We start from the raw sequence: 9,028 nt of genomic DNA, 5'->3' as shown, positions 1-9,028 counted from the left end.
GCCTCTGTTTGTGGAGATACGTCCAGTGGTGTGTGACTGCATTAAATTGATCCTCACCCATGTATCCTTATATAAGGTTGCTATTGTTTCAAGCAGTTGTTTTGGATTGCCCCATCCTGTCAGTTTTTTTCCATGGGATGTATTTGTTTCATGTGCCATTGAGCCCAGGTAAGTGAGAGCGATGATATTGTCGAGAGTCGATGCTTTAGGCCTGAATCCTGTCTGATAGGGCGGTATGATTTTGTTTACTGTTATCCATTGCTCTAGTTCTTTTAAGAGAGTTTTTGAGAAGAATTTCCAATTTACTTGGAGGAGGGCGATTAGCCCGTAGTATTCCGGCAAAGTTGGATGTCCCTTTTTTGTGAATTGGCTAAAGGATCACGCCCCTCCATGCTTCTGGGATGGCAGATGTGGCAAGGCATTTGTTGAACAGAATGAGCATCACTGGGGCCCAGAATGTTCGGTCCTCTTTGAAGATAGTCCCAACCCTCCGGATTTTTCTAAGTATCTCTGCCCTAGTTTCTTTTATGATGCTGTCCTCTGTGTCTTCTAAAAGGTTCTTCAGCTGCTCTGTGTAAAAGATCCTTGATTTGTCCGAGTCTACATGTAGGTTCTCCACGTGCTGCTCCCATTTGGTTGCCGGTATGACATTCTCCTTGCTATACGACGTGGTCGCTAAGCTCTTTCTTTATTTCCAGAATTCATTGGCTTTGCTAAGCATAAGCAAGGAGAATATGTGTTTCCACTGTTCCAGAGTTTCTTGGTGTTTTTGGCTCCACACGATCTTTTTGTGTTGGCTTCTGGCCTCTTTAAGCTTGCTTTCTGTAGCTGTAGTTCTTTTTTTTCTGTGTTGTTTAGCAGCTTGTCTGTACATTTTGTTTCTCTCTACAATCTTTTATGTTCCGGGTGTTTGGGACCTTTAAACTTCTTTCGGCGCAATCTGACATTCCTTTTGATTATGTGGAGTTAATGAGGCGTGAAGCATGTCTAAAAGTCGGGACCATTACCCTATCTTTGTTGCCTCCTGGGGGCATTGGCCAGTTGTAATGGTGTGTTTCCACTCTTCGTAATTGGTTATTGCGACCGTGCCCCATTTAATCCTGTTTGAGTGGGCCCACATTATTTTCAGATTTTGGCCTGCTGGATTGTAGATTTTATGGGCCATTGTGCTCAGACTGATGTCCATGGTAATTGGATTGTGGTCACTTTCGTTCCTTAGTGTACTTGGAAGGCTGTGTACCTCTGTATTAGCTCACTGCTTAAAAAGATATAATCCAAGGTTGATGTGTCTCTGTAACTGTGGATCATATTGCTCCCTGTTGGCGCCACTAATGCAACTGACCCAAGATCAAATTCGCTGATGCAAGCTTGGAGGCTCGTTCTTTCTCGGCCACCATGGGGTATGTCAAGTTGGTCATAATTGCGGGTATTAAAATCACCGGCCATTATATACTGATCTCCTGGATGTTCATAAATGAATGCTTTTATATGTTTAGTTATATTCTTCACCATGGCTGATTTTATGTCTCTTTGTGGATTTAAGTGTAAGTTTATCAAAGATATTGACTTAGACATTTTCTCTAGTGCTAACCCACCTATACTAACTGCCTGTAGGTTCCAGTTGTTGTTTGGCCATTCTTTGATTTCTACTTGTAGTTCAAGTTTCACATAGATTGCGATGCCACCCATTGGTCTTCCGAACAAGTTTTTTTTGTGTAGGTATGTGGCTTATTTGGAACCCTGGAATAGGTATGGGAGCAGTTGACCACATTTCTTGCATGCATATGATGTCTCCCATGTTTAAAAAGTTAATCTATAGTTAGGGAGTAAAGACCTCCCACGTTCCAATTAATTATCCGTAATGCACTTCTTTTGGGGATTAGTGATTTTAATTGTTTTCCATTTCCTTTCCTCAAGGTTTGGCCGACCTTTAGTCGTAAGGGTTCTGGGAAGCCAAGCCCATTCTAGTTTTTCCGTGTTTGTGTGTATTCATTATTCCTCTGTCCTAAGGTTTTCTCTCCTGCTATTACACACTTGGAATTAGATTATATCCCCCCCAAGAGGAGAGCAGGTGATTTGTTTGGTTCCTCTTAGGATTGTGTTTGATCCTTCAGTGGTGGTATTGTGTGCTGCCTCCCTGACAGCACATGCAGATATTTTTCTATCTCTGCTTTATTCAGTATAATGCTCCAATTCCTTAACTGTTCGCTATCCCATAGAATGTTCTGGACATCAGAGTCACTTTGACATTGGGTTACTGTAGATTCTCTTCTACTGATGTTTAGGTTAAGTTGGATTTTGTCTGAAATTACATGTGCCGTGGTGAGGTAGGGTAGAGATGTTATGTTTTGCTTAGTTGAACAATATTAGATCTGTTTAATATATCACATGCCCCTATTGTGTTAAATTCCAGAGTAAATATTAGAGTAGAGAGTGCCGATGTCATAGGATGGTCCAGGTTTACAGCCTTCTCTGATGGAGTGTCTAACTGAGTGATGAGCCTTTCCTTTATTTCAGTGTGTACATGTTCCGGGCAGTCAGATTTGGATGCGGGTTGATATGCCCTGTTTCTTTGTGCATATGTTTTGTTGTCCATAGCTTGCTTATTATCTTCGTTCGTATGTTTTGTGAGTGTTTGGAGTTGCCCTGTGTCACGCAATTCCCTGCTTGATGGTCTTGACCATCCATTGGTACGCAAGTCTGGCCCGTCTGAGGTGTTCAGTTAGTTTCTTTCCATTATTTTCCTTTTTGTGTGCGTACCTCTCTCTGAGTCTGCTGCATGTTGTATGATTGGGTGGTTATGTATACAAGAGCTGTCTGAGTAGGAGGGATGATCTTCTGGGGAATTTTGTGGCGTGGTATGGGTAAAATGTTCCCTTTTTTCCTGATGCTCCTGGCTGCGATTCTATTCCAGCGATTATCAATGGTTCAGCTATTTCTGTTCTTGCCCCAGTGTGTCCGTATTGTACTTCCTCATCAGATGCTCTTACGGTGTGTGACTGTTGTAGTTATGTTCTAATTGGTAAATCCTGACCACCCCCGCTTTCCCCTCCCTTTTAGTATCACCTGTGAGAGCTCACCTAAGAACGTTGTGAGTGAAGCAGTTGTTGGAGACCAGGATGGTTAATAAAGTCGCATCATAAAGACTACGCCTTTGTCATTCTTGAACTTTCAACACTGGCGACGAATACTGCATACGGGGCAGTGGTGACCATCCTCCACTCTGTATATTTCTCGAAACCAGCTTGCAGCAGGATTCATCGCGTACCTTAGATCCAGAGACTGTGTGGGACCCTCATCTATAGTTGTGATCGTGATGAGATGTGACCCTTATCCATGTGAGTGATGCTTTAGGCCTGAATCCTGTCTGATAGGGCGGTATGATTTTGTTTACTGTTATCCATTGCTCTAGTTCTTTTAAGAGAGTTTTTGAGAAGAATTTCCAATTTACTTGGAGGAGGGCGATTAGCCCGTAGTATTCCGGCAAAGTTGGATGTCCCTTTTTTGTGAATTGGCTAAAGGATCACGCCCCTCCATGCTTCTGGGATGGCAGATGTGGCAAGGCATTTGTTGAACAGAATGAGCATCACTGGGGCCCAGAATGTTCGGTCCTCTTTGAAGATAGTCCCAACCCTCCGGATTTTTCTAAGTATCTCTGCCCTAGTTTCTTTTATGATGCTGTCCTCTGTGCCTTCTAAAAGGTTCTTCAGCTGCTCTGTGTAAAAGATCCTTGATTTGTCCGAGTCTACATGTAGGTTCTCCACGTGCTGCTCCCATTTGGTTGCCGGTATGACATTCTCCTTGCTATACGACGTGGTCGCTAAGCTCTTTCTTTATTTCCAGAATTCATTGGCTTTGCTAAGCATAAGCAAGGAGAATATGTGTTTCCACTGTTCCAGAGTTTCTTGGTGTTTTTGGCTCCACACGATCTTTTTGTGTTGGCTTCTGGCCTCTTTAAGCTTGCTTTCTGTAGCTGTAGTTCTTTTTTTTCTGTGTTGTTTAGCAGCTTGTCTGTACATTTTGTTTCTCTCTACAATCTTTTATGTTCCGGGTGTTTGGGACCTTTAAACTTCTTTCGGTGCAATCTGACATTCCTTTTGATTATGTGGAGTTAATGAGGCGTGAAGCATGTCTAAAAGTCGGGACCATTACCCTATCTTTGTTGCCTCCTGGGGGCATTGGCCAGTTGTAATGGTGTGTTTCCACTCTTCGTAATTGGTTATTGCGACCGTGCCCCATTTAATCCTGTTTGAGTGGGCCCACATTATTTTCAGATTTTGGCCTGCTGGATTGTAGATTTTATGGGCCATTGTGCTCAGACTGATGTCCATGGTAATTGGATTGTGGTCACTTTCGTTCCTTAGTGTACTTGGAAGGCTGTGTACCTCTGTATTAGCTCACTGCTTAAAAAGATATAATCCAAGGTTGATGTGTCTCTGTAACTGTGGATCATATTGCTCCCTGTTGGCGCCACTAATGCAACTGACCCAAGATCAAATTCGCTGATGCAAGCTTGGAGGCTCGTTCTTTCTCGGCCACCATGGGGTATGTCAAGTTGGTCATAATTGCGGGTATTAAAATCACCGGCCATTATATACTGATCTCCTGGATGTTCATAAATGAATGCTTTTATATGTTTAGTTATATTCTTCACCATGGCTGATTTTATGTCTCTTTGTGGATTTAAGTGTAAGTTTATCAAAGATATTGACTTAGACATTTCCTCTAGTGCTAACCCACCTATACTAACTGCCTGTCGGTTCCAGTTGTTGTTTGGCCATTCTTTGATTTCTACTTGTAGTTCAAGTTTCACATAGATTGCGATGCCACCCATTGGTCTTCCGAACAAGTTTTTTTTGTGTAGGTATGTGGCTTATTTGGAACCCTGGAATAGGTATGGGAGCAGTTGACCACATTTCTTGCATGCATATGATGTCTCCCATGTTTAAAAAGTTAATCTATAGTTAGGGAGTAAAGACCTCCCACGTTCCAATTAATTATCCGTAATGCACTTCTTTTGGGGATTAGTGATTTTAATTGTTTTCCATTTCCTTTCCTCAAGGTTTGGCCGACCTTTAGTCGTAAGGGTTCTGGGAAGCCAAGCCCATTCTAGTTTTTCCGTGTTTGTGTGTATTCATTATTCCTCTGTCCTAAGGTTTTCTCTCCTGCTATTACACACTTGGAATTAGATTATATCCCCCCCCAAGAGGAGAGCAGGTGATTTGTTTGGTTCCTCTTAGGATTGTGTTTGATCCTTCAGGGGTGGTATTGTGTGCTGCCTCCCTGACAGCACATGCAGATATTTTTCTATCTCTGCTTTATTCAGTATAATGCTCCAATTCCTTAACTGTTCGCTATCCCATAGAATGTTCTGGACATCAGAGTCACTTTGACATTGGGTTACTGTAGATTCTCTTCTACTGATGTTTAGGTTAAGTTGGATTTTGTCTGAAATTACATGTGCCGTGGTGAGGTAGGGTAGAGATGTTATGTTTTGCTTAGTTGAACAATATTAGATCTGTTTAATATATCACATGCCCCTATTGTGTTAAATTCCAGAGTAAATATTAGAGTAGAGAGTGCCGATGTCATAGGATGGTCCAGGTTTACAGCCTTCTCTGATGGAGTGTCTAACTGAGTGATGAGCCTTTCCTTTATTTCAGTGTGTACATGTTCCGGGCAGTCAGATTTGGATGCGGGTTGATATGCCCTGTTTCTTTGTGCATATGTTTTGTTGTCCATAGCTTGCTTATTATCTTCGTTCGTATGTTTTGTGAGTGTTTGGAGTTGCCCTGTGTCACGCAATTCCCTGCTTGATGGTCTTGACCATCCATTGGTACGCAAGTCTGGCCCGTCTGAGGTGTTCAGTTAGTTTCTTTCCATTATTTTCCTTTTTGTGTGCGTACCTCTCTCTGAGTCTGCTGCATGTTGTATGATTGGGTGGTTATGTATACAAGAGCTGTCTGAGTAGGAGGGATGATCTTCTGGGGAATTTTGTGGCGTGGTATGGGTAAAATGTTCCCTTTTTTCCTGATGCTCCTGGCTGCGATTCTATTCCAGCGATTATCAATGGTTCAGCTATTTCTGTTCTTGCCCCAGTGTGTCCGTATTGTACTTCCTCATCAGATGCTCTTACGGTGTGTGACTGTTGTAGTTATGTTCTAATTGGTAAATCCTGACCACCCCCGCTTTCCCCTCCCTTTTAGTATCACCTGTGAGAGCTCACCTAAGAACGTTGTGAGTGAAGCAGTTGTTGGAGACCAGGATGGTTAATAAAGTCGCATCATAAAGACTACGCCTTTGTCATTCTTGAACTTTCAACACTGGCGACGAATACTGCATACGGGGCAGTGGTGACCATCCTCCACTCTGTATATTTCTCGAAACCAGCTTGCAGCAGGATTCATCGCGTACCTTAGATCCAGAGACTGTGTGGGACCCTCATCTATAGTTGTGATCGTGATGAGATGTGACCCTTATCCATGTGAGTGATGCTCTGCCGGCAGTGGAAAAATAATTTAGAACAGTGTCAGCAGGACAGGCCCTGTGCGAGCTCATCGGTTGAAGCAGTTTCCAGTCTTAGAGTTTTCACGGAGTGTGGAGCTTTCAGAAAAAACAGTGAAATTGTTGTAAACTTTTCTAGGGCTCTAGTGTAATTTTCACGATTCATGCCCTTATATAGGAATAACTTATCATATCCTTATATAGGCATAAGAATCATAACCATATTTAGACACAGCCAATGCAGTCCAAATACGGCATGGCTACTTCCACTAAGCTCCTAGAGTACAACGAGTTCTTGAAGACAACCAGCCTTCAGCAGTACGGGACTTCCCCCTGCTTCAGTATTGATTTGTCCTAGAACTACTAGAGCGTGTAAAGAACTTCGAGTTCTTAGTGACGTTATTATGTCCACCCTTACGTCAAACTCGGCACCTTCCAGGTATAAATATACCCACATCTGCCCTAGCAAACACACGGTGGTTTGGAGCAGATCGACTAACTACTTGCCCGACGCCCTGCTGTAGCGAGTGCTGAAGGAAGCCGACCCTCCAGCTGATGCACTGAGAGAGACGCTGTCTTTTCTCCTGACGAGAAATCCAGCTCCAGTGTTTCCCTGCTACCCTTGCGGGTTACTGGGAGATCGAGTCCTGAGAGAGCGATACAAGACCTCCTTCATTCTATAACCAAGGTACGGAGCTGATTAGACCCGTAGAGAATTCTTGGATAGATTCTTGGCAGAAACTATTTAACTCAAGCTACACCTCACTTACTTCTTCCCTTGTACTAGACTTAGGTTAGGTACACCGGGGTTAGGCATATTTTAGATACACCAGTTGAGTACTTTTAGTCATTATTTATCTTTGTATGTATTTTATCTATTTTAAGTATCTTATGGCTTAGAAACCATATCATGCTTTTACAGTATTATTTCATAATAATCTTTTTACTGTACGCACTTTACTTTATGACAAGTATTGCGATTGTAGCAATTAACTTCTCTTGCATGAGAAAGAAGAAAACTGCTCAATAAATAACCTTTTTATTGAAAACGCCGGTCTCTCTATTTCTCTGCAAAAACCCTGGTGAAACAAAGCATGCACAATTGACTGAGTGAAATAGCCATCTATTGTTTCAACGACTCTGAAGATATATTTATTATTCTTGGGGAACAAAGTTGTCATGTTATATGGTTGTCAGAAACGAATCCCTTCTTGTTTATTCGAGAAAGTTTCTAGTGACCTCTGAGCTAGCTGGCATTCACAATTAAGTCTAACATACTCAATAGAGACCTAGTCGACCTAAGTCCTACATCTAAACTATCGTTTATGTTATTCCAATGCGCAGAGCCTATCGGGAATATAGGAACTACACTACAAAATAAGAGGTGGCTAATCGAAATATTCACTGGAATCATCCAGTCAGGCGGATTAAGGAGGCCATATGTGTCGTGAGCTGAAGCGGAATACAGGCTCCCAGCAAATTCTGTCTTCGGGGGAGAGGCGCCAGAGCGGCACCATGCAGCAGTGAGTGAGGTGAGCCGAATTTCGTTCCTCGAGAGACACATAAATAATCCTGAACCTCGGGGAGAGTGCACCGCAGCTGTTCTCCTCAGCAGTTCATATCCGTGAAGGAAGGTACGTCGCATTCCTGTTTCCTCGAGCGTGACGGACCCGGATCGCCTCAGCGATATCCTGGCAGCTATGAGGTTCGCCAGACGTATTACATAATTTGGGCAAATCTGGTGAGCAGAGTTTTGTTTTTGGATTTCCAGCAAACACCGTGTTCTGAGGCATACGCTGTCTACATTCCTGTCAGTTTCTCCGGATTCTCCTGTCAGTAAAGGAAGTTCCCCCTTCCCAAGTGCTCGGACTGGGCAGTACCAATTTCAACTTGATGGTGGGAGTGTCACACTTTGTTGGATTTCATTTCCACACGGACTGTTTAACTGAAGGACCTCGGCAATCTCCTCTTATTGTACAGTTTTATGCAGAGCGGTTACAAGGGAGAAGAGATCCTATTTTGACCATTTGCTCTACATTAGCTTTTGAATATAGTACACAAATTTGTGTCATCATATTAATGTACTGTGTGCTATCTTCACATCTATCCACGTTTAGATTATTGGGCAGCTAAACCCCTTCCTTCCAATTGCCATACCTTCACACCCCTGTAGATTCTTTGTGTCTCTACATTTTGCTCTACATCAGTGTTACCCTGGTGGGTTTTCACCTGTCTTTCAGGACCCTCCACTTTCCATGGGTGGTAAAACCATCCTCCCACCCCAGCTTATTTACTCCTGTGGGTGGGGGGGGGGGTGTTGGTGTGTATTTTGAGTTACAGCTATACCCAAACGTCCCCATGATGGCAGCTGCGAGCATGAGCCAACCACCCCCTTTCCTAAATGAAATAGGTGAGCCGGAAATCTGTTGGAAGGAATTGTTCAAGTTATTTGAATCATACATTATAGCCATTGGGGGAGAATGTTTCACACCTTTGCGTAAGCAACATATACTTCTCCATAATT

The sequence above is a fragment of the Lissotriton vulgaris genome, chromosome 1_1 (assembly GCF_964263255.1).
Source record: "Lissotriton vulgaris chromosome 1_1, aLisVul1.2, whole genome shotgun sequence".
NCBI lineage: Eukaryota > Metazoa > Chordata > Amphibia > Caudata > Salamandridae > Lissotriton > Lissotriton vulgaris.
The sequence above is the reverse complement of the archived record's forward strand: the minus strand, read 5'-3'. Positions refer to the sequence as shown.